The sequence below is a fragment of the Callorhinus ursinus genome, unplaced genomic scaffold (assembly GCF_003265705.2).
Source record: "Callorhinus ursinus isolate GAN/ISIS: 27379988/994484 unplaced genomic scaffold, GSC_fseal_2.0 scaffold6, whole genome shotgun sequence".
NCBI classification, from domain to species: domain Eukaryota; kingdom Metazoa; phylum Chordata; class Mammalia; order Carnivora; family Otariidae; genus Callorhinus; species Callorhinus ursinus.
In genome coordinates this window covers 4,773,985-4,801,968 of record NW_027397068.1, presented here as the reverse complement: position 1 = coordinate 4,801,968, position 27,984 = coordinate 4,773,985, and the positions used below count along the sequence as shown (strand labels likewise).

The 27,984-nt window shown below is 36.7% G+C and overlaps 1 protein-coding gene across 1 annotated transcript in view; it reads right to left on the bottom strand.

Annotated features, from left to right (window-relative positions):
* Positions 1-24,382: 24,382 nt before the first annotated feature.
* The window catches only part of LOC141372947 (uncharacterized), a 195,903-nt gene continuing 192,301 nt past the window's right edge, over positions 24,383-27,984 (bottom strand). The window contains exons 6-7 of the mRNA XM_073893526.1: positions 25,903-26,034; positions 24,383-25,381 (exon numbers count right to left, since the gene is read on the bottom strand). The gene's annotated coding sequence lies outside the window, so the exon portion shown is untranslated. The remainder of the gene's footprint in view (positions 25,382-25,902; positions 26,035-27,984) is intronic.

Below are 27,984 nucleotides of genomic sequence, written 5' to 3'. Positions count from 1 at the left end.
TTGAAAGAATTAATAAGATTGATAAATCTCTGGCCAGACTTATTAAAAAGAAAAAAGAAAGGACCCAAATAGATAAAATCATAAATAAAAGAGGAGAGATCATAACACTGAAGAAATACAAACAATTATAAGAATATATTCTGAGCAACTATATGACAACAGATTAGGCAATTTGGAAGAAATGGATACATTCCTAGAGATGTATAAACTACCAAATCTGAAACAGAAGGAAACAGAAAACCAGAACAGACCCATAACCAGTAAGGAAATTGAAGCAGTAATGAAAAAAAATCCCTGAACAAACAAGAATCCAGGGCTAGATGGCTGCTCAGGTGAATTCTACCAAACATTTAAAGAAGAATTAATAGCTGGAAGGAAAACTTCCAAACTCATTCTATGAGGCCAGCATTACCTTGATCCCAAAACCAGACAAAGACCTCACTAAAAAGGAGACTTACAGACTAATATCCCTGACGAACATGGATGCAAAATTCTCACCAGGATACTAGCCAATAGGACCCAACAGTACATTAAAAGGATTATTCATCATGACCAAGTGGGATTTATTCCTGGGCTGCAAGGGTGGTTCAACATCTGCAAATCAATTAACGTGATACACTACATAAATAAAAGAAAGGACAAGAACAATGATTCCCCTCAATAGATGCAGAAAAAGCATTTGTTAAAGTACAGCATGCTTTCTTGATTAAAAGTTCACAGTGTAGGAATAAAGAACATACCTCAATATCATAAAAGACATATACAAAAAGCCCACAGCGAATATCATTCTCAATGGGGAAAACCTGAGAGCTTTTCACCAAAGGTCAGGAACATGACAGGGATGTCTAGTCTCACCACTGCTGTTTAATATAGCACTAGAATTTCTAGCCTCAGCAATCAGGCAACAAAAAGAAATAAAAGGCATCCAAATTGGCAAAGAAGAAGTCAAACTCTCACTCTTTGCAGATGACATGATGCCGTATGTGGAAAACCCAAAAGACTCCACTCCAAAATTGCTAGAACTGATACAGGAATTCAGCGAAGTGGCAGGATATAAAATCAATGCACAGAAATCACTTGCATTTCTATACACTAATAATGAGTCAGAAGAAAGAGAAATTAAGGAATCGATCCCACTTACAATTATACCCAAAACCATAAGAAACCTAGGAATAAACCTAACCAAAGAGGCAAAAGATCTGTACTCAGGAAACTATAGAACACCCATGAAAGAAATTAAGGAACACACAAAGAAATGGAAAAATGTTCCATGCTCATGGATTAGAAGAGCAAATACTGTTAAAATGTCTATGCTACCTAGAGGAATCTATGTAGTCAATGCAAACCCTGTCAAAACACCATCAACTTTTTTCACAGAGTTGGAACAAATAATCCTAAAATTTGTATGGAACCAGAAAAAAACTCCTATAAAGCCAAAGTAATGTTGAAAAAGAAAACCAAGACTGGTGGCATCAGAACTTTAGACTTCAAGCTCTATTACAAAGCTGTAATCACCAAGACAGTATGGTACTGGCACAAAAACAGACACATAGATCAATGGAAAAAAATAGAGAACCCAAAAATGGACCCTCAATTCTATGGTCAACTAATATTCAACAAAGCAGGAAAGAATATCCAGTGGAAAACATAACAGTGTCTTCAACAAATGGTGTTGGGAAAACTGGATAGCCACATGTAGAAGAATGAAACTGGACCATTTCCTTACACTACACACAGAAACAGACTCAAAATGTATGAAAGACCTAAATGTGAGACAGGAATCTACCAAAATCCTAGAGGAGAACACAGGCAGCAACCACTGTGACCTCGGATGTAGCAACTTCTTGCTAGACACATCTCCAAAGGCAAGGGAAACAAAGACAAAAATGAATTATTAGGACTTCATCAAGAATAAAAGTTTTTGTACAGCAAAGGAAACAGTCGACAAAACCAAAAGACAACTGACAGAATGGGAAAAGATATTTGCAAATGTCTTATCTGATAAAAGGCTAGGTTTCCAAAATCTATAGAGAACTTATCAAATTTAACACCCAAAGAACAAATAATCCAATAAAGAAATGGGCAGAAGACATGAACAGACATTTCTCCGAAGAGGACATCCAAATGGCCAACAGACACATGAAAAAATGCTCAACATTACTCAGCATCAAATCAAAAGCACAATGAGAAACCACCTCACGCCAGTCAGAGTGGCTAAAATTAACAAGTCAGGAAATGCCAGATGTTGGGGAGGGTACGGATAAAGGGAAACCCTCTTACACTCTTGGTGGGAATGGAAGCTGGTGCACGCACTCTGGAAAACAGTATTGAGGTTCTTCAAAAAGCTGAAAATAGAGCTACCCTATGACTCAGCAATTGCACTACTGGGTATTTACCCGAAAGATACAAATGTAGTGATCTGAAGGGTAACCTGCACCTCAATGTTTACAGAAGCAAAGTCCACAACAGTCAAACTATGGAAAGAGCCCAGATATCCATAGACAGATGAATGGATAAAGATGTGAGATACACACACACACACACACACACACACACACACAATGGAATACTACTCAGCCATCAAAAGAAATGAAATCTTACCATTTGCAATGATGTGGATGGAACTAGAGGGTATTATGCTAAGTGAAATAAGTCAATCAGAGAAAGACAATTATCATATGATCTCGCTCATATGTGGAATTTAAGAAACAAAACAGAGGATCATAGGGAAAGGGAGAGAAAAATAAAATAAGACAAAATCAGAGAGGTAGAAAATCCCTAAGAGATTTTTTTTTAAGTTTTCATTTATTTACTTGACACAGAGAGAGAGAGAGAGAGAGAGAGCACAAGCAGGGGGAGTGGCAGGCAGTGTGAGAGGGAGAAGCAGACTCCCGGCTGAGCAGGGAGCCTGACATGGGGCTCGATCCTAGGACCCTGAGTTCATGACCTGAGCTGAAGGCAGATGCTTAACAGACTGAGCCACCCAGATGCTCCAAGAGACTCTTAATCACAGGAAACAAACTGAGGGTTGCTGGAGGGGAGGTGGGTTGGGGGATGGGGTAACTGGGGGATGGACATTAAGGAGACCACGTGATGTAATGATGACTGGGTATTATACAGGACTGATAAATCACTGACCTCAACCTCTGAAACTAGTAATACATTATATGTTAAATAATTGAATTTAAAGAAAAATATATATTAAACAAGGAGGAAGAAAAAAATAAAAATAAATTTTTTTAACATTCAAATATTGTTTACTGTTCAGCCAATGGGTACATTACCTTAGTATGATACTTTCATTTATAGTCTTTTATTCAGTGAGTTAATACTTCTGCATTAACATCTTCCTCTTTAGTTGCTTAGTCCTCTCCTTGAAGGTCAACTAGACTATCATTTAAAAGTGTGAATTACCAGAACAGGGCATGTAATGAGTAAATGACAAAGAGCAAAATAGGAAAAGAATGAATCTAATGTACAGCATACAGGTTTGTAGCATGGGCTTATGTCTGACAAACTTAGGATGAAATTCTAGTTATGCCTCTTACTGGCCATATGGCCTTGGGAAAGTTATTTAACTTTCTACGTATCTTTACATGTCTCAGTTTCTTCATTTGAGAAATGAAAATAATAGTAAATATAATTTGTGGAATATCTATCATATACTAGGCATAATATATACATGATTTCATTTAGTTCTAAAATGATTTTATCTTTTTTTACAGATGAGAAAACTGAGAGAGTTCAACTGACTTGATCTTCACAGATAAAAAAGTTGAGTGAAGGTGGGATTTAAACCAAGATAACAAAGACTATATTTGTAGCCTGTCTCTTTTTATAGCGTTGAATTGCCATTTAAATGGGATAATTCCCATAAGGTTGCTTTGTCATGGCAACTGACCTTTGTCATAGCAACTGACCTGTAGGTGTTCCACTGATGATACCTGCTATTATTAAGTTATTAATTATGCAATACTCTTCATCCTGGTATTAAGATAAGCATGACTTGAATTTCTAAACCCCAATTTCACATCTGACTTATTTTCCTTTACTTATCCAAAAATAATTTTGGCCTCAGACAGTGTGCTACGTTTTAGAGATACAATGATGTCCCAGACTTCATGGGACATACAGACTTATAAGAAATAAAGCAATTTAAATATAACTTAGAATTATAATTAATGTTTGGTGTTAATATAAATGTTATGAAGGCACACAGAAATACCCAACACAATCTTGGTAGAATTAGAAAAGGCTCAAAAGCAATTTCTATACTGAATCCTGAAGGAAAAGAAAACATTGTATGGCTGAAAGGGTGGAGTTAGGGAGAACAAAAGGAAATGTTCCAGGCATGAAGTACACAAAGTAGACCAAGCAATACCTGGGAATTAAAAATAGTTTAATATAGCTAGGTTGTATGTGACTGCTTATTTTACTTCTCCATTGCTGTGTAGCAAATACCCCACAACTTCATGGCTTATGTTCTACTTATGAATCTGCAGGCTAGGCAGTTCATCAGAATGTTTATATTTGCTCCATTCACCATAGGTTTGGCTCAAAGCCTTGGAGTTGAAATACTCCGAAGGTGACTTACTCATATGTTTGGTGCCTAGGCCAGGAAGACATAAATTACTAGGGTTGGAAAAGCTGAGTCCTTATGCATCTCCCTCTATCTCTATATGATTTCTCAACATGGTATCTCCAGTATAGTAGCTGGGCTTCTTATTTGGTCACTCAGGCTGGAGAAGAACATCAGTCTGAAACTATACTAACATTATGACCCAGTACTGGAAATCATGCAGCATTACATCCACAGATTTCCTTTATCAGAAGTGAGTCACTAAACCTGGACCATATTCAGGGGAGGGAAATTAGACTTCACTTTTTGAGCTGGAGTGGTATGCCTCTGTACCAGCATCATGGAATAGAAATATTGCTGTGGTCAATTTGGATATTACAATCTGCATGGCATTTCTATTTCTGTGTGTTTTACTGGGGAAGGGGAGAGATGAGAGCAGGGACAGGTGAGAGAGAAGTCTAGAGAGGTAAGCAGTCATGAGATTATATATGGTCTATTATGAAGGCAGTGTAGCATTTTGAGGGGGTGTGTGTGAAATAACCAAATTAAACTTTTATCAGAATTATGTGGGCTGTGGAGTAGAAGAAGCAAAAGTGGAAGCAGGAACTACAGTTAGGAGGCTGCTGTAGTAATCCAGTCAAGAATTAATTCTGCCCTAAACCAGAATTTGGAGAGTGGTGGAAGACAGTTTTGAGATCTTTAGGAGATAAAATCATTAGCATTTGGAGACTGACTGAGGCCAAGAGTAATAGGTAGCTTTCTGTCTGATTTAGATGACTATGACAAGGCACATTGGGGAGGGTGATGTGATATCATTTACGAAGATAAGAGACAGAATGAGGAGCAAACAAGGGCTGGAGTGGAGAATAAAAGGTATTTAGTTTTATATATGTTAAGCAGGGGATAGCTGTGGGAGATAACCTGTTGAGATAGCTTATTGGTTATTAATAAAAGATGTGGAACCCAGCAATAAAATAAAGTTTGGTAGTCTTCAGCCTATAAGTCTTATAATTAATTAAATTAAAGGAATAGAAGTGGTTGTGGTCACTTAAAGAATGTTTGTGAAAAAATAAAAAGAGAAAAATTCTAGGATAGGACCCTGAGAAACTTTATAATTTAAGGAGAATTATAGCCACCTGAATCCAAAACTTTATATACATCTTCTAAAAACTATACAAATAAAAAGAGTAAGTAAAACCCATGCCCACAACATAACTGGGAGATAAAGAATACCATAAATTAATTCACATAGAAGAAGGGAGATGGATAGATGACGATAGATAGATAGATGATAGATAAAAGCAAAGGCAAATTTGGAGCACACACCAAAATAGAGTCAGGTGGAGACTTCACGAAAGAGAGAAGGCAATGTTAGTCTAGTGGTAGTGGAATAAAAAAATTTTTTTTAAAAATATGACCTTGTATATCAAAACACTTAACTCCTGAAAGTCAAAAAGAAGTTGGCTCAAAGGTGCAGGAAACCTAAGATGGAAATCTGGATAGGTTCCCACTTGTGGGGAATTAAAAGCACTTGCTGGTGAATAAAATAAGGGAAAAAAAAAAACGGTGGAAAATGAAGATACAAGTAGACAAAGAATTACTTACTAAAAAGACAAACCAATTTTCTTCATAAAAATGTGCCTTTTATTAAAGAAATTACAATTCATTATACCAACAGAAGAGGGTGCTCTTGAACTAGGAAAGCTAGTAAGTCAATAAATGGCCTCATACCTGTCTCAGTAGATTTCTTTCTTTTTGCTAATCTAATAAAATATAAGACATTTAAAATAAATAGAAAATAACTGACAATAGCCATAAAGAATATTATAAAAAGAAGATGGATAATAAGAATAGAAACCTTTATGTTAATGAAAATTCTAAAAAAAAAGACCACAAAAAGTAGGAAAACTGAATTAAATACCGTTAAATAAGCATTCACATATATTATGAAACCCATCCTAATCAGAAATTCAGAAGGGGATAGGAGAAGGAATGTGAGAATTAAGCACACTCCAGAAAGAGACAGAAGAAAAAAAATCATCTCAGGAATGAAGACTTAACTAAAAGCTGACCAGGATAGAATAGAATCAGTGGAAAATATAACACAGGGGGAAATGTATTTAAATAGTTAAGAGTATAAAAATAAAATAGAAAAACAATCAGAGAAAGTGATAGCTATAGAAGATGGGCAAAGATGATCTCACATACATATAATTGGAGTCCTTGAATAAGAAAAGCAAAGTGATGGAATAAAGATGTTATTTCAAGTTATAATTTAAAAAACTTCCCACATGGTGAACTCAGAGAAATATCCTGGTAAAACTCTTAGACTTTAGTGATAGAGACAAAAAAGTCTCTGGGCTTTTAGGCAAAAAGACCAAATAAACTATAAGGAGACAAAATCAAGTTGAAATCAGAGTTTGTGAAAGCAAGATACAAAGCAAGACAGCTTTGGTGCAAAAATGTTTAAAAAGCAAGAGCAAAACATGTGAGTTGAAGACTTTATATCTAGACAAGTTGTCCTTCAAGTGCCACAGCTATATAAGAACAGTTTGAAAATGTGAGAACTTAAGGAGTACTGTATTAAAAAATATAACTAGAAGGTGAGATTTTATCTAACCAAAAGAAGATTGAAGAAACCCAGGCACAAGGATTGATGTTATATATTGAATATATTTTAGTGTAGGAGTACAAACAAAGGGTAGAAGAAGATTACATGAGCATTACATGTTCTGACAAAATAGAAATAAACCAACCCTTCACAAAAATGATAGGAAGGCAGGGAGAGAAGGTAGAAAGTAAAATAAACTCATTGCTGTACAGATATATGGGCAGTGAAAATATATCATTTAGAGTTGACAAACCAAACAGTAGAAGCCTCAGGGAAAAGCTGACTATTCTTTACAAAAATACATTGGAGAAGTTATAACCACTAGGAGAAAAGAAAAATCCTTCTAAATACCAAAGAAATAGCAAAAAGTGAAGAAATATCACATAGAGAAATATAGTAAATATAAATAATACACATAGTAAATATAACATAAAATATTACAGACCTTAGCCAGGATATATTGTTAAGTGAAAAAAACAAGTGCAAGAAATGTATACAATAATGTAGCATTTGTGAAGAAATATGGGTGAAAAAAGAATAAAGATACATAATTTTTACAAAAAAGAAGTGCCAGATGGATGTACCAGGACCTAATGAAAATCATTACTCATCAGGGGTAGGTCAGACTGGGATGGAACAGATAGAATAGGAATGAGACTTACTTTGAGTTTACCTTTTAATTTGAAACATGTGAAACTTTGTGCATATACAAAGATCAAAATAAGGGTTTTTTTCAATGAAGAAAATAAACCATAAAACTAAATACAAGTAGAAATAAATTAGCCTTTTGTCAAAGTGATAAGGGAACCATACATATATCATTGATTTGAGTAACTCTGAACCTAGTACTCTATCCACTTATAATTATATTTTAAAGACAAAAATATTTGCAAAGAAATATTGAACCTCACATGTTAATTTTCTTTTTGGTGACGAGATTGTAGTAATCTAAAACAATTTGTATATATTATAAGAGCAAATTATTAGGTATACTGCTACTATAGTTAGAAATCAGAGTTCTCTGTACAAATATGGAATAGAGAAAGGCAAAGAACCTTGTGATATTTCATTAAATTGTAGAAGAATGTGAGGTCAATGAAAAAAAAATTTGAAAGGTTGAATGCTTGTGGGAAAGAAACAATAAAAGGGAAGATTAAAATAGAGGAGAAGAGGAATAATGGATAAAGCAAGTTCCTGAAGGTGTGAGAAAAATGGGATCCTATATTTTGGTAGACACATCAGACTTAACCAGGAGAATGAATACTTCATCTACTAGGGCAGGAGAGAAGACAGAAAGGACAGGGACAAACACATATAAATGTATGTGTTTGGGGCAGGAAGCTCAAAAACTTCTTGACTAATGGCTTCTGTTTTCTCTGTGAAGCAGGAGACAAGGTCATGTGCTAAGAGTGGGGGTGATGTGGTAGTATGGGTGTATCTAGGAGAGCAGAGATTTGCAATCCACTATGGAGAATGAGATAGAGACTTGATTGAAATAGCATGGAAGGATTGCCAGGCAGCACTGTGGATCTTGTTGGGGACGAAGACCATTAATTTGCATTGGCATTAATGGATGTGTTTTTATGATTTTCTTCAGCCTTAAATATAGAGAGGGTAGACATAGTGGATTTGGTCCAGGATTGGGGTTTCGCTAGTTCAGAGTAACTGGAAGAACAGCAGGTTAATGTTATTGAGAATGTTGGCAAGAAAATGTTGATATAATAAACCATGGATTCCTAGATGGATAGAGAAGGAAGTGACGACAGAAAGGTGCCCATAGGGAAAAGTAGAGCCATCAGCTGTTTGTTGTATTGAAGAATATGTATTGAAGAATTATGAAGTGAAGGAGCTAGAAGGAAAGGGTAAGAAGTTGTGATAAAAAAATGAGATAGCTGAATTTAGGTTTTCAGAGGTGAAGCAGTGATGCCACAATACAGGTTTATCATAACAGAGGATGACTGAAATAAAGTGGAGGAAAAGGTAATTGAAGATGAGAAGGTTCGGAAGTTATGAAACTTGGATAATGCATGGACAAGATGTCACCCAGAATGATGGTGAAAGTGGCATGAAAAGGAAGACCATGTCAGGTGCTGCAGTGTTTAGTAAATATGAGGGGGTTGTTCACTGAATCCACAGGTACTCTGAGTATAAGGGAGGGTGGAATATGGTATGGCTGGAGAACTTGGACCTCTAAGGAGAGGGAGTTTTTACACAATTGGTTTGAAACAACACCAGATGCAGAGGACCTGAACTCTGCTTCCTCATTCTGTGACACCAAGGGTGTAGACAGCCACACTTCTCCATTCGGGGAAACCTAGGGAAAAGCAGTGAGTATCTCAGAGTAGAGTGAGGTTTCAATTAAGGCAAGAAGGTGGAGCGAGTTCAGTGACAGGGCCAGGGACTGAGGGCTTCAGGAAGCATAATGAAAGTATTAGGAATGGGACAACAAGGTCAAGAGAAGGCAGTCACAGAACACTATGGTAATGCACATCTCTAGTTGGTTGCATCAGAAGAGAATCACGGTAGGCTCTTTCCTGTTCTCCAAACATACATAGGTTCTAAATGACTTATAGAAGGAAAGGCAAACTAAAACCTATAAGACTTAACAAGTAGCAGTGTTCAGTTACACATATACCTGCATCCTTTATGATGTTTACTATAAAAAATAAAATTTTATTTTCCCACTAAAAATGCATTTAAAGGAAGCAAATATTATAAAGCCCAATGTGAACATTAAAGTGGAATTTAATATAAAACCCGAGCTGGTAATAGTCCCTAAAGTATTATCTATGGATATATAGGATGACTTTATTTCAAAATTATCATGGCCAGTGGAATTAAATGGACTCTGGATTAGAAAATGGACCTCCAGAAAATGAGTCATAAAGTCAGAACTCAATCTCATAGTAACAAAAGGCCACAGAACTCCTAGCAATCTATAAAGCTGTAACTAGGAAACTCAGAAGTAAATAAATCTCTTAGGAAATGTGGCCATACAGTTTAAAAAAATAGAAAAGTAATGAAAGCACTGAGAGAAAATTTTGAGGCAAAATAAACATTCAAATATTTGCTATACTGCACAGGTCAGACTGGAAACAGGAAATGATATTCTGTGATACAAGTACTCTGTGATACACATATTTATAACATATACATCTGAATATATACATATATTCACACACACATATGTACACATATGTATCATATGTATATTCCACATATAAAAATTGCATATATATATATCCAATTACTATTTTAGAAAAAAAGAACTTTGGCAGAGCACATGGCAGTAGCACCCAAGAACCTCTCAGAGATTTGTAATGAGATAATTCCTATTCTCTGACAGAAGGGTTTATTTAAAAGGTCTTTATGAACATTTACCTTTAGTAACATCTTTACATTTTAAAAATATCAAATAATTGATGTTTTTAAAGCCAAACTTCTAAAAAAATCCAGTATAGTTAAAAAACTGTTACATTAGTTTCAGGTGTACAATACAGTGATTCCAAAATTCTATATGTTACTCACTGCTCATCAAGATAAGTGTACTCTTAATCCCATTCACCTATTTCATCCCACCTCCCCTTTGTAATCATCAACTTGTTCTTTATAGTTAAGAGTGGTTTTTTTTGGTTCATCTTTTCTTTGTTTTGTTTCTTAAATTCCACATATGAGTGAAATCATATAGTATTTATCTTTGACTGAATTGTTTCACTTAGCATTATACTTTCTAGATCCATCTACATTGTTGCAAATGACAAAATTTCATTCAATTTCTGAGTAATATTCCATTCTGTATATATACATCTTTTTCCATTCATCTATTGATGGACGGACACTTGGGCTGCTTCCATATTTTGGCTAAAGCCAAACTTTAAGAAAAAAATGCTGTAGGACTACATAAAAACTTTGTGCTCTTGAAAGTAGTTCTCTTACAAGGATTAATATTATGCCATAGGAACCTTATATTTATGAATTTAACATGCACATATATAGATACAAAAGATTCTTTAATTCTAAATAATTTTTTGTAGTTTATTATAAACAAAATGTCTTATCAAATACATTATTAGTATATGCTCCTTTATTTCTAATTCCTTCATTCAACAAATCATTTTCAAGTGCCTACTATGTACCAAACACTCTTTTAGGCACTAGGTGGGACCCCCAGCTTCAATGCTTATAATACAAGAAGGTGATACAAGGTGTTTGTGAATAATCTCTCTCTTGAGTTCCAGATCCACATAGTCCTCATCAGACACACACAATTGGAGGTTCCCTGGGCCCCTCAAATTCACTGTCTTAAAAGTGAGTTCAGCGTCCTAGAGTCCACCCGCCCATTCTACCAGTGAAGTGTGATTTTCTCCTTGTATTCCTCCCTCACCTGTAAAAAAGTTTCCAAAATGTAAACTTACTATGCAGTGCTATTGAAACTCTCCACAGCTCTCACGCCTGCAGCAATATTTCACAAATATCTCTATGAAAGTCCTAAAAAAGCCAATAACCAGTAACAAGATTGAAGCACTGATCAAAAACCTCCCCCAAAACGAGTCCAGGGCCTGATGGATTCCCTGGGGAATTCTACCAAACATTCAAAGAAGAAATAATACCTATTCTCCTGAAGCTATTTCAAAAAATAGGAACAGAAGGAAAGCTTCCAGACTCATTCTATGAGGCCAGCTTTACCTTAATCCCGAAACCAGGCAAATACCCCATCAAAAAGGAGAATTTCAGACCTATATCCCTGATGAGTATGGATTCCAAAATCCTCAACAAAATCCTAGCTAATAGGATCCAACAATACATTAAAAGGATCATCTACCACGACCAAGTGGGATTTATCCCTGGGATGCAAGGGTGGTTCAACATTTGCAAATCAATCAATGTGATAGAACACATTAATGAGAGGAGAGAGAAGAACCATATGGTCCTCTGAACTGATGCAGAAAAAGCATTTGACAAAATACAGCATCCTTTCCTGATTAAAACTCTTCAGAGTTTAGGGATAGAGGGAACATTCCTCAAGTTCATAAAATCCATCTATGAAAAACCCACAGCAATTATCATCCTCAATGGTGAAAAGCTGAGAGCCTTTCCCTCAAGATCAGGAAGACGACAAGAATGCCCACTCTTTCCACTATCATTCAACATAGTACTAGAAGTCCTGGCAACAGCAATCAGACAACCAAAAATAAAATAAAAGGTATTCAAATTGGTAAAGAAGAAGTCAAACTCTCTCTCTTCGCAGATGACATGATACTTTATGTGGAAAATCCAAAAGACTCCACCCCCAAATTACGAGAACTCATACAGCAATTCAGTAATGTGGCAGGATACAAAATCAATGCACAGAAATCAGGTGCTTTCTTATACACTAACAATGCAACTGTAGAAAGAGAAATTAGAGAAACAACTCCATTTACAATAGCACCAAAAACCATAGGATATCTCAGAATAAACCTAACCAAAGAGGTAAAGGATCTATACTCTAGGAACTACAGAACACCCATGAAAGAAATTGCAGAAGATACAAAAAGATGGAAAAACATTCCATGCTCATGGATCAGAAGAATAAACATTGTTAAAATGTCTATGCTACCCAGAGCAATCTATACCTTCAACACCATCCTGATCAAAATTCCAATGACATTTTTCAAAGTGCTTGGAACAAACAATCCTAAAATTTGTATGGAATCAGAAAAGACCCCGAATCACCAAGGAAGTGTTGAAAAAGAAAAACAAAACTGGGGGCATCACATTGCCTGATTTCAAGCTCTATTACAAAGCAGTGATCACCAAGACAGCATGGTACTGGCACAAAAACAGACATAGAGACCAATGGAACAGAATAGAGAGCCCAGATATGGACCCTCAAATTTATGGTCAAATAATCTTCGACAGGGCAGGAAAAAATGTGCAATGGAAAAAAGGCAGTCTCTTCAATAAATGGTGCTGGGAAAATTGGACAGCTATATACAGAAGAATGAAACTTGACCATTCTCTAACACCATACACAAAGATAAACTCAAAAGGGATGAAAGACCTCAATGTGAGACAGGAATCCATCAAAATTCTAGAGAAGAACATAGGCAGTAACTTCTTTGACATCGGCCACAGCAACTTCTTTCAAAATACATCTCCAAAGGCTCGTGAAACAAAAGCAAAAATGAACTTTTGGGACTTCGTCAAGATAAAAAGCTTCTGCACAGCAAAGGGAACAGTCAACAAAACAAAGAGGTAACCCACAGAATGGAAGAAGATATTTGCAAGTAACACTACAGTTAAAGGGTTGGTATCCAAGATCTATAAAGAACTTCTCAAACTCAACACCCAAAAAACAAATAATCAAGTCAAAAAATGGGCAGAAGACATGAGCAGACACTTCAAAGAGGACATACAAATGGCTAACAGACACATGAAAAAATGTGCATCATCACTAGCCATCAGGGAAATTCAAATCAAAACCACACTGAGATACCACCTTACACCAGTTAGAATGGCAAAAATTGACAAGGCAAGAAACAACAAATGTTGGAGAGATTGTGGAGAAAGGGGCACCCTCTTACACTGTTGGTGGGAATGCAAGTTGGTACAGCCACTTTGGAAAACAGTGTGGAGTTGCCTCAAAAATTAAAAATAGAGCTACCCTATGACCCAGCAATTGCACTACTGGGTATTTACCCCAAAGACACAGATGTAGTGAAAAGAAGGGCCATATGCACCCCAATGTTTATAGCAGCAACGTCTGCAATAGCCAAACTGTGGAAAGAGCCGAGATGCCCTTCAACAGATGAATGGATAAAGAAGATGTGGTCCATATATACAATGGAATATTACTTAGCCATCAGAAAGGATGAACACCCAACTTTTACATCAACATAGATGGGACTGGAGGAGATTATGCTAAGTGAAATAAGTCAAGCAGAGAAAGTCAATTATCATATGGTTTCCCTTATTTGTGGAACATAAGGAATAGCGTGGAGGACATTAGGAGAAGGAAGGGAAAAATGAAGGGGGGGAAATTGGAGGGGGAGACGAACCATGAGAGATTATGGACTCTGAGAAACAAACTGAGGGTTTTAGAGGGGAGGGGCGTGGGGGGATGGGTTAACCCGGTGATGGGTATTAAGGAGGGCATGTACTGCATGGAGCAATGGGTGTTACATGCAAACAATGAATCATGGAACACTACATCAGAAACTAATGATGTACTGTATGGTGAATAACATAACATAATAAAATAAAATAAAATAAAAAAAGAAAGTCCTAAAAAAGAGTGAAGGTGAGTAAGCCTGGAGGAAAGGGAACACAGGCCAAAATGACCAACAAGCAGGAGATATTTTCCAAAATCTCATAATTTACCTTTATAATGCATAAAATTTACATATTAATCCACAGCATGTCTTTATTTCTCCTTTAAGATGTTTTAAATTATTACCCTTTAATATTTTCTCACTTGAATAGAACTTTCCCTCCCAGATATTTGAGTACAATTGATTTCCTAGGCAAATGACCAAATATATCTTCTGGCTTCATGCACCCCTGAACACATGCCCTAGTTAGAGATGTACAGACCTAGAGGATAAAGCTCAGACTACCCTGTACAACATTCATGAAAGGCACTATAGTCAAATGGTTAGAACATGGGCTGTGGAATTTAATTGCTTATATGAATCCTGATTCTGTTGTGTACTAGTTGTATGATCTTGAATGAGTTATTTAATCCCTCTAAATTCATGGAACAGGGATTATAATAGCACCTACTTTAGATTTGTTATTAGGATTATTAAACAAAACAAGTTAAGGGCTCAGCCTGGTGCCTGGCCCATATTAAATGCTCCATACATGTTTATTCTTTTGTTACAGCTCCAAGGAACAACTTGAAAATTCTTGTACATGCCATGCTATTTCATGTTGATCTGCTTTGGTCTAGAATACTCCAATAATAATGTATCATAATACTGTAATGGGCCATAGAAATTGTCCCGCTAACTTCTCTGAAGGGGAAAGAAAAGCCAGCAATCCTGTTAAAACATGATATTTTTTTTTATGTCATTGTGTAAAAGCCACCCATTCATCATCAACACAGAAAATCAAAGTGTGAGCATTTTCTCTTGGGAGAGGTTTAACGAATGTCATCAGGATTGCAGTATTTAATGCTACAGCTGAGGATGACAATTCTCAGCTCATAGGCCCATCCACTCTGTGTTCTTCCTTATGTCCTCCAACTTTATTAAGCTGCTGAATTTCTACTTGCTCTTCCCTTCCCATCCTTTTTCCATCTTTTTACTGTTGAATAGCTGCCTTTTAAAAAAATTTTTTATTGTTATGTTAATCACCATACATTACATCATTAGTTTTGGATGTAGTGTTCCATGATTCATTGTTTGTGCATAACACCCAGTGCTCCATGCAGAACGTGCCCTCTTTAATACCCATCACCAGGCTAACCTATTCCCCCACCCCCCTCCCCTCTAGAACCCCCAGTTTGTTTTTCAGAGTCCATCATCTCTCATGGTTTGTCTCCCCCTCCGATTTCCCCCTCTTCATTCTTCCCCTCCTGCTATCTTCTTCTTCTTCTTCTTCTTTTTTTTTAACATATATTGTATTATTTTGTTTCAGAGGTACAGATCTGTGATTCAACAGTCTTGCACAATTCACAGTATGTGCTATGGTGAGTGCTGCCTTGTTTTTGAAAAAAAATCTATCTATCTATCTATCTATCTATCTATCTATCTATCTATTATCTATCATCATCATCTATCTACCTAATCTATCTAATATAGTTCAACTATTCATGCATCACCTGCTTCCTGGAGCCTTCACTGATAGTATATGATAATGCTGCATTGAAATAAATCCCTTATTAAGAGACTTCGGCCTGAGAAAAGCTCAGCTTAGCTAAATAATGTTGGCATTTCCAAACTGTGAACCTCAATGTTTATGCTCCTTTACACACTTCAGTTATAGATGTACATTCCAAATGCACACTAAATCTTGGGGCTTCACATGGCTCAGTCTCTGTAAAGAATCACACACAAAGAAGCATGGCTGGACAGGCCAAAAATGATTTCATAATATATTCTAACTTTACTTTTCTCTCTCAACCAAACAACAAAGGGGACTCTACTTCAGAGCAACTCTTCTCAGAATTATTTTCTCCATTCTTCTGTTTTCTTACACTCCACATTATAAACTCTTATATTCCAGAGCTGCTCAAATACTAGCTTTCAAAATGCTCTTGACAGCTTTAGTTCATGTGACTTTTCTTTTTCTCCCTACTTCATTCTTTTTCCTTAAGCAGTCTGATTTAACTCCTTTATTCCTTCATTCCCCTGCTACCTTTCCTGTTTCTTCTTTCTCCCTATTTTTACAATTTTGTGTCTCAAAAGGTCTCAAAAAGTTAAGCAATCAGGTTAGCAAATACTCTTCTTTAGGTAAAAGGAAGACATAGGTGACTAGAGAAATTGTGCATTGAAGGAGGATTAGAAACCTGGTCCCCAGCAGCACACTTATTTGTTCCTTCACTGGACTGGGAGCTCCTTGAGGAAGTGTCATATTTATCTTTGTGTTTGCAACACCCAACATAGGGGCCGGCACAGAATAATACTCAGTAACTGTTGGATAAATGTTGAAAATTATTATTTTCTATAAAGGACTTCTTAAATAGAAACTCTTAAAAAAATGAACTTGGTTTAATCTGTAGTACAACCAAGAAGGCAATTAAACTCTGAGAGGTTTTAAGAGATTCTAAATCTCCTTACCCAAAGATTATTTGTGTGATTTTAACTGGCCATAGTGGTCTTACTACTTAGTCTCTTCCCTCTTCTCTATGTACAGGTGTCTGTGGTATGCCTGATTATAAGTCACCATATGTAGACACGAAAGAAGGATTTGAGTTGATGACTTGCCCCAACTTTGTGAAAAGTGGAATTATCGCTCAACTTTAGCTTCTTTGAATTCTGAGTTTGGTCAAGTTTTAAAAGTAGAGAAACCCTGTATGAATTAGAACCATCCAAGGTCAACAAGGCTGCTCTTTACTACAGACATAGATGCAAACGAACATGGTCAATTCTTGCTTTCCATTTCCCTCTGGCCTCTTCCCTCACCTCCTGTACTACCTGGATAGATCTTTTCCCTTCCTTTTCTCTGCCATCTCTGTGGCCACAGTGTCTTTAATATTCAATATTGAAGACCTTCCAGAAGAAATAAGCATGTGATGCTGTATGGTGAGAACATTATAGAAACATTTGATTATTTAATTAGACCAAAGTCCTTTAGCCATCTTCAAGCTCAAGCATTATATCTACTGATTTAACTGAACACACATATATACACTGCATGTGATAGAATAGGGGGAAAAATGGGCTCCTTGAGGAGAGGAACTCTATTTGATTTCTCTTTATATCCCTAATCAATAGTCTAGTGCTTGGCCCACAGCTGCCACTCAATAAATACTTGCTGAATGAAACAGTAAATTAGATTTAATCTTACCTTCTTGGAGCAGATAACATAATACTAAACACATTGGAATTGGTATAGGCAATAATAGAGGTGGAGTTACAGTGTGATGGGAACAAAGAGGAGGAGGAGATTAAAGATTGGCATGAAAAAGCTTCTTTAACTTCCCATATTATATGCCCAAGTTCAACAGCAGCACTCATAAAATGAAAAGCCCTGTAATATATTTATCTGCCAAAAATTTGATTGCAGGTTGCTGTTCAGAGAGGGAAACTAAAATTAGAAAGAAACTGCCTGCGTTTTGATATGGAGGAAGAATATAGTTTTTACAACATACTTACGGGAAAAACCAAACCCAAAGGACAGAAGCAACCTCCATTCTCCTAAGGCACTGGGTGGAGGATGTTTAACTAAATGAGGTTCTTATGCAGATTATAATGATAGTACAGAAGGAAGAGCAAAACAGGGTAGAGTGAGATGATGTATGAAAGGAAGAAAAATGATCAAAATTGACAACTCTTTTGTTCAGAAGAAAGGCCTTTAGTTTTTCACTTGAATGCCTGAAAATTACCTTCTCAGAAGATATTTAACCCATATTTAATGCAATGAAACAGATAAAAGAGGCTCTCCTGTCTCGAACTTTGTGTTTGTTTGTTTAAAACTTACTCCTCTGCTCATTCATTTCTTCCTTCATTTAGATCCTCTGGTACATGAGACTATCTTGGAAGAAACTTTCAACCCTAGGACAGGTCTCTGAGAGATGTGTGAACCATTCCAATCCATTTAGAAGAAATGAAGCAGTTTTTCCTAGGTCTAGTTATCCAATTGCTTTTGGTGTTGGAAACAGTTTCACATTTTAATGATATGGACATAATCCATGCTGAATCATATTGACAGAATATTATGATTTTTACTTCTCTTCACTGTGATCAACTCTTTCTGGTCAAAGTGGCAATAACAGGTGAGATTTATTTGGCTACTTTATAAAAACTTGTACAACTAATCATGCAAGATAAAACATTAACCTTGGGGGGAGGGAGGGCAGGAGGGAGCGGAATAAAGTACTATTTTTACCGCCAAACAAAACAAAACAAAACAAAACACATTAACCTTAGGCTTAAAACAATTACTTTTTTTAGATTACTGAGAAAAAAGTGTAACAAAATTTTTGATAGTTCTTGAAAGTATCTTAAACAGAGAATTAAGACATTTCCCAAGCTTAAGCTTGGGTGTATTGGCTCTGGAATGCACTGGTATCAGTATTTTTCACTCTGACTTTTGGATATTGAAAATCTCTCTCTCTCTCTCTCTCTCTCTTTTTTAGAAAGGGAGGGAGCGAGAGGGAGGTGGAGGGGCAGGGGAGAGGGAGAGAGAGAATCTTAAGCAGGCTCCATACCCTAGCGTGGAGCCCGACTCAGGGCTTGATCTCACAACCCTGAGATGATGATCTGAGCTGAAATCAATAGTTGGGCACTTAACCGACTGAGCTACCCAGGTGCCCCTTGAAAATCTCTTTTGCCTACCCTCTGTAAAATATAATTCTCCAGTTTCTGGGCAAAATTCTCACCTTCAAGTTTACTGTTAAATAGAGTAAACTGTCTGAAATCTAGTAAGAATGGGAAAGTGGATATGCTGGCTAATTATATAGTCTGGTGAATACCAAATACAACATATGTAAGCTGTCAAGTTGCAAGTAAGTAGAAATGTAACATTTCTTTGGTTCAGAGCTGTTGGGATCTATTGATGGCTGCTGCTCAGGCTTCTCTCCGTGACCAGCCTTCACCAAACTGCCATCCCTTGAATATACACTACATTCTCATATTCCTCTCCTTTGTTCATCCTCTCCCTTTGTCCAGAAATATCTTTCCCTTCTTTCTGTTTAGAAGTGACCTCTTCTGTGAAGTCCTAGTTCCTGCACCAGAATCTCTCCTAATCCAGCTATTTGCTCTGTTATACTTCCATAAAATTTTTTGGTAACTATTTTTTGTTGTGATAAAATAGATGTAACATAAAATTTGCTGTTTTGCCCATTTTAAATGTGTAGTTGCATGGCTTTAAGCACACTCACACCATTGTGCAGCCATCATCACCACCTACTCCTAGCCTTTTTCCATCTTCCTAAAACAGAAACTCCATACCCATTTATTTTATTTTATTTTTTTAAAGATTTTATTTATTTGACAGAGACATAGCGAGAGAGGGAACACAAGCAGGGGGAGTGGGAGAGGGAGAGGCAGGCTTCCAGTGGAGCAGGGAGCCCGACTTGGGGCTCGATCCCAGGACCCTGGGATCATGACCAGAGCCGAAGGCAGATGCCTAACGACTGAGCCACCCAGGCACCCCTCCGTACCCATTTAAACAGTAACTCCTCTTCTCTCCTTTTAGCCCTCTGCAGCCACCACTCTACTTTCTGTCTCTATGGATTTGGTTACTCTAAGTACCACATATAAAGTACAGTCATAGAATATTTGTCCTTTTGTAATTGGTTTATTTCACTTAGCATAATATCCTCAAGATTTACCATGTTGTAGCATGTGTTAGAATTTTCTTTCTTTTTAAAGATGAATCATACTCTGTTGTATGTATAGGCCATGTTTTGTTTAAGCATTCATGTACTGATGGAAAATGGGTTGCTTTTACCTTTTGGTTATTGTGAATAATGCTGCTATGAATGTTGCACAAATACCTGTTCAAGTTCCTGCTTTCAGTTCTTCTGAAAATATACCCAGAAATGGAATCGCCAAATCACCTGATAAGTCCATTTTTAATTTTTATACTGCTTTCCATAGTGGCTCTACCACTTAACATTCCCATCAGAAATGCACAAAGGTTCCAATTTTTCCAGATCCTTCCCAAAAATTGTTATTTTCTATTTTTTTTAAATAATAGCCATTCTAATTTGTGTGGGTGGTATCTCACTGTAAGTTGGACTGATTTACATTTCCCTAGTGATTAGTAATGTTGAGCATCTTTTCATGTACTTTTTTGGCTATTTGCATATTTTCTTTGGAGAAATTATGTTCAAGTCTTTTCCCTCTGTTTTTACTGGGTTAGTTGTTTTTTTGCTGTTGGGTTGTAGGGTTTTTATATATTCTGGATACCTTATCAGATACATGATTTGCAAATATTTTCTCCCATTCTTTAGATTGCCTTTTTACTCTATTGATAGCATACTTCAATACATGAAAGTTTTAAATCTTGATGTAGTCCAATTTATCTATTTTTTTCTTTTGTTGCCTTTGCTTTCGGTGTTATAGCCAAGAAATTAACAAGTCTGATGGCATGAAGCCTTTCTCCAATGTTTTCTTCTAAGAGTTTTATAATTTTAGCTCTTACATTTAGGTTTTTGATCCATTCTACTTTTTGCATATGATGTAAGGTAAGGGTCCAACTTCACCTTTTGTACATGTATATTCAGTCTTCTCAGCACTCTTTGTTGAAAACTCTCATGACATCTTGCACATGTATTTATAATCATGCATTTTCCTCTCTGAAGTAATGTGCTCATAAACTGGCTGTCATGCAGGGGCAGGGGTAGCATGGAGAGAAGCCTTGATTTTCAGTATTTGCTGATTTATCTTGTGTTAATACTCTCACCATGGCCAAATTTAAGCTACTAACATGATGACATCACTGAACATGGAGTTAGGGGTACAGGTTTGCAATTATTTTACTTTGTATCTCTAGCACCTGGCATATATTAAATACTCAAATCTCACTTGTTAAATTTTCATTTGACAAATATTTTTGAGTGCTTTCTGTGTGCTGTCACAGTACTAGGTACTGTGAATGCATAATGATGGAAAAAAAAAATACATGGTTCCTACTACCTTGATGCACCTTACAATCTAGTGACAAGAGAAATAATACAGAAGTAAATCATAAAATGACTAATAATTACCCATCAGGGTAAGTAAGATGAAAGAAATAAATAGGGTATAAGATGGAATTGCTTAAACAGTCCTTTCTAAAGGGAAGGAATTAGAAAAAAAGCAAGCATGGTGCTTTCGAACATGGAGAGAAGGAACTGATTATGCAAAATGCCAGGGATGAACACTTTGGGTAGAGGGAAAGAACCTGTGCAAAGGCCTGAAGACAAACGACCATGGCCTCTGAGAGAAGTTTAAGGGAGGACATGTGTGTGGGACAGAGGGAGATGGGGATAGTGGCCCACAGTGAGGTTGGAGAGGTTGGTGGGGGCCAGAACATATATGTTCTTGGAAGCCACTGTTGGGCAGTAGGATTTTATTTGAAGGGTAATAAAAAGCCACTTAAGGGTTCTAAGCAGAAAGCAAGCATAATTGTTTTCTAAAAGTGGATTTTTCTGGCTCTGTGTATTAGTTGAAAGCCATCGCTGAAGCAAGGGCGCAGTAACAAAGTTTTGAAGGGCTGCAGATGAAATTTGGATATGAGAGAGGAGAAAGGGAAAAGTGGGTATATTTGAGACTTTATTTTGAAGATAAAACAGAGAGGACTTTATGATTTATTAGATGTCAGAAATTAGGGGTGAAGTGTCCTTTAGTCAGTAACTCTGGGAAAAAATGTTGGAAAATAAGCAGTTCATTCTTTTTAAGAAGTTCCCAGCCCTGAGCTAGGCACTTAGAGTTACATAAAAGAGGTGAATGACAGTCTTTATACATAGAAATTCATACTCTATGCTGTGAATTGTGCAAGACTGTTGAATCACAAATCTGTACCTCTGAAACAAATAATGCAATATATGTTAAGAAAAAAAAAAAGAAGAAGATAGCAGGAAGGGAAGAATGAAGGGGAGAAATTGGAGGGGGAGATGAACCATGAGAGACGATGGACTCTGAGAAACAAACTGAGGGTTCTAGAGGGGAAGGGGGTGGGGGGATGGGTTAGCCTGGTGATGGATATTAAAGAGGGCACGTACTGAATGGAGCACTGGGTGTTATGCACAAACAATGAAACATGGAACACTACATCCAAAACTAATGATGTAATGTATGGTGATTAACATAACAATGAAAAAAGAAAAAAAGAAATTCATACTCTAGTGGCACCAAGACTTGAAATTGTAATAACCAGAGGATACAAAGTCATAAACTAATATTCTATTTGAGGTAGAGGGGTATAAGTGTACAAAGAATTCTGGAAAAAAAAAGATCCTAGTAGGTTGGAAGTTTCCTGGGAAATGAAGTCTCTGAAGGAAGTACAAGACTCAGCTGGGCAGACAGGAAGAGCCAGAGGTCTTCACAAGTATGGGAAACTAGAAAACCACAGAATCTGTCAAGATGGCTGTCTATGAAGTGGAGAGGAAGATAGCTAGCCCACTACACAGTTGCTGGATGGAGATCATTGGAGGATTAAAGGGAAGTGGCATCAGGATCATCAGAGCTTTTTGTACTTAATTTACAAAATGCTTTCCCTTAATTTATTTTATTCGATCCTCATCATGAAATAGGTAAGGCAACAGGATTATTTCCTCATTTTATAGGCTGGAAGTGGGATATTTAAATGGTGAAGAGTTTTATCCAAGTTTACATGGCCAGAGGTTGGATTAGAACTAGGACCCAAACCTTCTTATTCTTTTAGCTCTTCTCTTTTTACTACAAAACTTATTTTGCTGTGGAAGAATCAAAATTAGTGGTTTGGCTGTATGTTTTGTTTTTTTGGGCAGAGGATTATGAATGATAAAAAAAAGAAGACTACACTGATTTCATTTAAAATTGAAAGCCATGTCAGGTTTGGGTTTCAAGATATTGATCATGTTTACTTTCAGAGTCATGTGGAATACATCATTTTTCCCTCTAGCACTATTTGGATACCAAGAATTTCTAAGTTAAGAGGGCTTTTTAGGAAAAATGAAACAAGATGAAACCGGAGAGGGACACAAACCATAAGAGACTCTTAACTTCAGGAAACAAACTGAGGGTTGCTGGAATGGTGGGGGGTGGGAGGGATGGGGTGGCTGGGTGATGGACACTGGGGAGGGTATGTGCTATGGTGAGCGCTGTGTATTGTGTTAGACTGATGAATCACAGACCTGTACCCCTGAAACAAATAATACATTATATGTTAGTAAAAAAATTTTTTTAAATTAAAAAAAATAAAATAAATGGGTTAATAATAAAGCAACTAAAAATTAACAAATGCAACAAAAAAGAGGGCTTTAAAAAATAATTAATTAATTAATTAATTAATTTGACAGAGAGAGAACATAAGCAGGAGGAGCAGCAGACAGAGGGAGAGAGAAAAGCAGCCTCCCTGCTGAGCAGGACCCTGGGATCATGACCTGAGCCCAAAGCAGACACTTGACCAGCTGAGTCACCCAGGGCCCCTCTAAGTTAAGAGGGCTTTAACATCTACCCCTATCATGACCCATGTGCTTATGAAACCACTACTAAAGAAACAAAACAAACCATGTCATGGAGATTTCCTTTTGAATTAACTGCATAATTTGGTAAAGAAAAAAAAAAAAGAAAGTCCTGGGCTACTATGTTCAGCTTCCACAGATTTTACTAGAATGACTGAATGGCTAAAATATGATTTTTATGATTACCTGATTAGTTCAATTCTCTTCTCTCATTTGACTACATGGTGGTTTCCATAAAGATTCTGAAAGCATTTTGTAGACATGAGTTTTTTCAAGAGGATGGTGGTCAAAATCAAACTCTAGAAAACTGAGAATACACTTTGCATGGTGACCATGCCTCTGCAAGATTAGAATCTCTGTACTTTCTCTATGGAAGCTTAGTGTATGGGTCTGAATTTATTGGGCACAGTACTCTATTATAAAATAGTGTTGTTTGTGTGTGGCTCATACGTGTGTGTCTATAAGAATCATGCTTGCTTTGTTTAAATTCAATAAATATTTGTTAATATTAAAAGGAGCAAGCCCTATGCCATGGACACAGAAAACTCTTAATCCAGCACAGAGTGTGATGAGTATAGTTGGCATGAGAGATAGACAGCTATGGATTGGAAGAGGTTAGGAGGGAATACTTTAGACATTTAAGCAGAATCTAGAAGAATGGGTAGGACTTTATCAGGTAGAGATGGAGATGGACATACTTAGCAGGAAACAGCAAAGACTAAGGCCTGATGTGAGAAAGAGATAAATGTATTTGGATTTATTATTAGGAATATTATTACCAGGAATAATAAAATTTTATAGATTTATGGGGTACAGGTTGGATGGTGGAAAGTAATGTTGCAAAAATGTTTAGGTCAGATTTAAAAAAGTGAACTTAATTTGGTAAGCAATATGTAACCATTGAAATATATGAATAACAGAGTGACAAAAATCACAGGGGCTTTAATATATAGATAGGATTGGAGCAGGGAAACATCAATTGCTATGGAATTGTCTAACAGAGAATTCTAAGAATCCAAATTAGCAATAACAAGGTTCAAGCAAGGATAATGACAGCTAAGAGGAAAGAGGGAATGTTTTTGTGATAGATTATTTTTAGTGACAGTGATACATAATTGATTAATGGTCAGCCATGGTTATTTCTGCCCTAAGTACATTTAGTCAGGCATTTTTACCTTTTATCAGTGCAAAATATTTTTTCTTTGAGTATACTTTTCTTCTCTGGTTGCCATGCTGTATGAGATCAAAAATGTGAGAAGCAGAGGTGGAACAGCTTCAGTATTTTCCTGTGCTCACTGGATTGATTTTGCTGACAATTTGCTTCCTCCTTGACTTGTGAAGGCCTTCTGGAGATGTGGAAAGGAACAGTCTGAATTGGTAAGAGGCCATCCTATAGTTAAGATTACATAAGCAGAAAGGATTAATCATATGTATAGAAAGCCCTGAGACCAGTGCAGGAAATTCTGAAGGAAATCATGACATGAGAGAAAGGTCCAGAAATCAATTCCAATACCCTACCTCCTCATCCTCTGTAAGTCTGGTGTCTCTAAACATATCTCAAGGCCCAGCACACCTTTTCCCAGGATCTTTATGAATCATTTAGACCAGCACTCAGTGGTTCAGCATCATCAGTCACCCAGTATTGACCCAGGCTTGATAAGCTTCTTCTGTCTTGATCCTTGTGTTCGAAGCTCTATTCTAGTACCCTTTTTGGTACCCTCATTCCCCCTCAGCCTTGGACCCTCATTTATTCTTGTTTGTCTTCCTGAGTCCCTGACTTTGAATGTGAATGTGGGCTCCTGACATATCACCTGATAAGTAACCTACTGGATAGCCAGTATCACCCACCCTGCTTTTCCCGAAACTCTTCTTTTGCCACTAGCTTAAGATGCCCAACTCTCATGCTCTCACCTTGCTTGGGTTGTGAACGGAAATGCCATATTCTCCAGACCACCATATGGCTCCTCTCTCACTCTGCTTCCAGAAGGGTGGGTTTTCTCAACCCTGAGCCACTCTGATGTTACTGGTTTTGCCTGATGATTCCTGAGTTCAAAGAGAGAAAAGAACGTTTTAAGAAGTCAGGCCCAAATGAGGAACTATGGAGGTAAGGAGCAGAGCGCTATGTGAGAGAGAAGAGAAATATGCAGACTTTGCTAACTGTAATTTGCTCATTTTTCTTAACATAGGAGGCTCAAACTTCAATCACTTCTCTAGATAAGATATGAATACCAAATAATTTTTGTTGTTGTTCTTTTACTTTATTAAAAATAAACTAGGAGTATATTTTTATAGTAATATAATCTGAATCACAATAATCATTATGACTCAGTATATTTTCTTGACTTAGGACTGTAAAACAGATTCCTTCTCTCCAATGGTAGGGATAGGGATGGGGAGTGGTGGAGAATACCACTTGTGTGGATGTGATGTGATTACCATAAATCTATGCACTCTCTACTTACCTCTCCTTGATCAGGTAGGTATGTAAGTTTTTTCAACATTTATAGTAGTTATGCAAGTTGTCTGACTTATGTATAGAGTAATGACTGTGAGTGATGTGTATGTGTGTGTGGACTAGCGTTATTTTTAAGGAAAAATATGTAACTATTTGGAGGAGACTAGTCAAATACCAGTTGCCTTCTTCCTTTAAAAGTAGGAAGAAACCACTCAGCCCTAAGTGTGGTGCTGAACCAGATCATCCCTCAGATAACCTTCTAGCTAGATGTTTTGATTTTCTCCAAAAGTTTTCTAGGTGAAGATGTTTACAAATAACTTCTTTTGTTTTTCTCTTTGAGGAATGTTGAAACCCCACCATGTTTCTATTGTAGGAATCAAGAATCACTTTTATGTAGTTGAAAAATAACATATTTTAGGGATGCTAGATATTACCGAAAATCAAAGACGCAAATCTAAAAACACTACTCGATAGACTACAAAATATTTAATCAGGACAATACTTGAGAAGGCAAAAATTCTTGACCATAATAGGCAAAATCATTAATATTTACAGTAGTAATGATTGCTATAAAAAGAAGGGTAATTTTCCCCCCGGGTTATTATGATTTTAACAGATCTGAAACTGTTTAGCATTCTTGTTAGAAATATTAGTGTTAATGTCATGTTAACCATTACATCAAAGGCAATGCATTATACTTTAAATGTTACTTAGTATTCCAAATTTTTCTTTAATAAATATTTATTGAGCATCTACTATTGTCAGTGCTGTGCATACAATCAAGAGAACAGGTTCTCTTCTCTCACGAATTTCCCTGCAATGATACTAACCATTCAGCTTCTTGTGGTCCCTAATCAAATAGAATGTTACAAGAGCTTAATTTATTCACTGAGTAACCAGTGATTACTGACAGGGAGGTAGTGTGCTGAGGACATAGCATGAACAAAATGAACTGTCCCCTGCCTTTATGAAGCTGACTGCTTAGTCAGCTAGACAGAAGTAAATGGACACTTAAAATATATCAGTGCATTACATGAAGAAGTACCTGGTGTATGGAGAATATATAAAAGGCATCTAATCATGCCTTTAGGAGTCTGCAAAGGTTTCCCAGGAGAAAGGCCCAAGCTAAGGCCTCCCAAATATATAGGAATCAGCCAGAGCTTTGGGTACAGAAAAGCTTGTGAAAAGGCCTGAAAACAAGGTAACTGGGAGAAATGTGGTATGAGTGGCCCAGAGGATGTTTGGGGGCAAGGAGTGAACTGTGAGGCAGGAGGAATCAGATCATTAGGGCTTTGCCTGCCGTTCTGAGGCTTGGACTTTGTCCTACAGCGAAATAGGAAACAACTGAAGTGTTTTAAACATGGAAGATACATGATTAGGAACAGGTCTGTGTAAAGAATATACTTATATTACCACTCCATCTTTGAAAGTTCTGCAACCCTAAAGTATGGTTTTTATGTATGTTTTAATTTGGCATGGGATTCAGGCTCAGATGTTTCAACTTATCTGAAGTCAAATGTCAATTTAAAATTACTGTT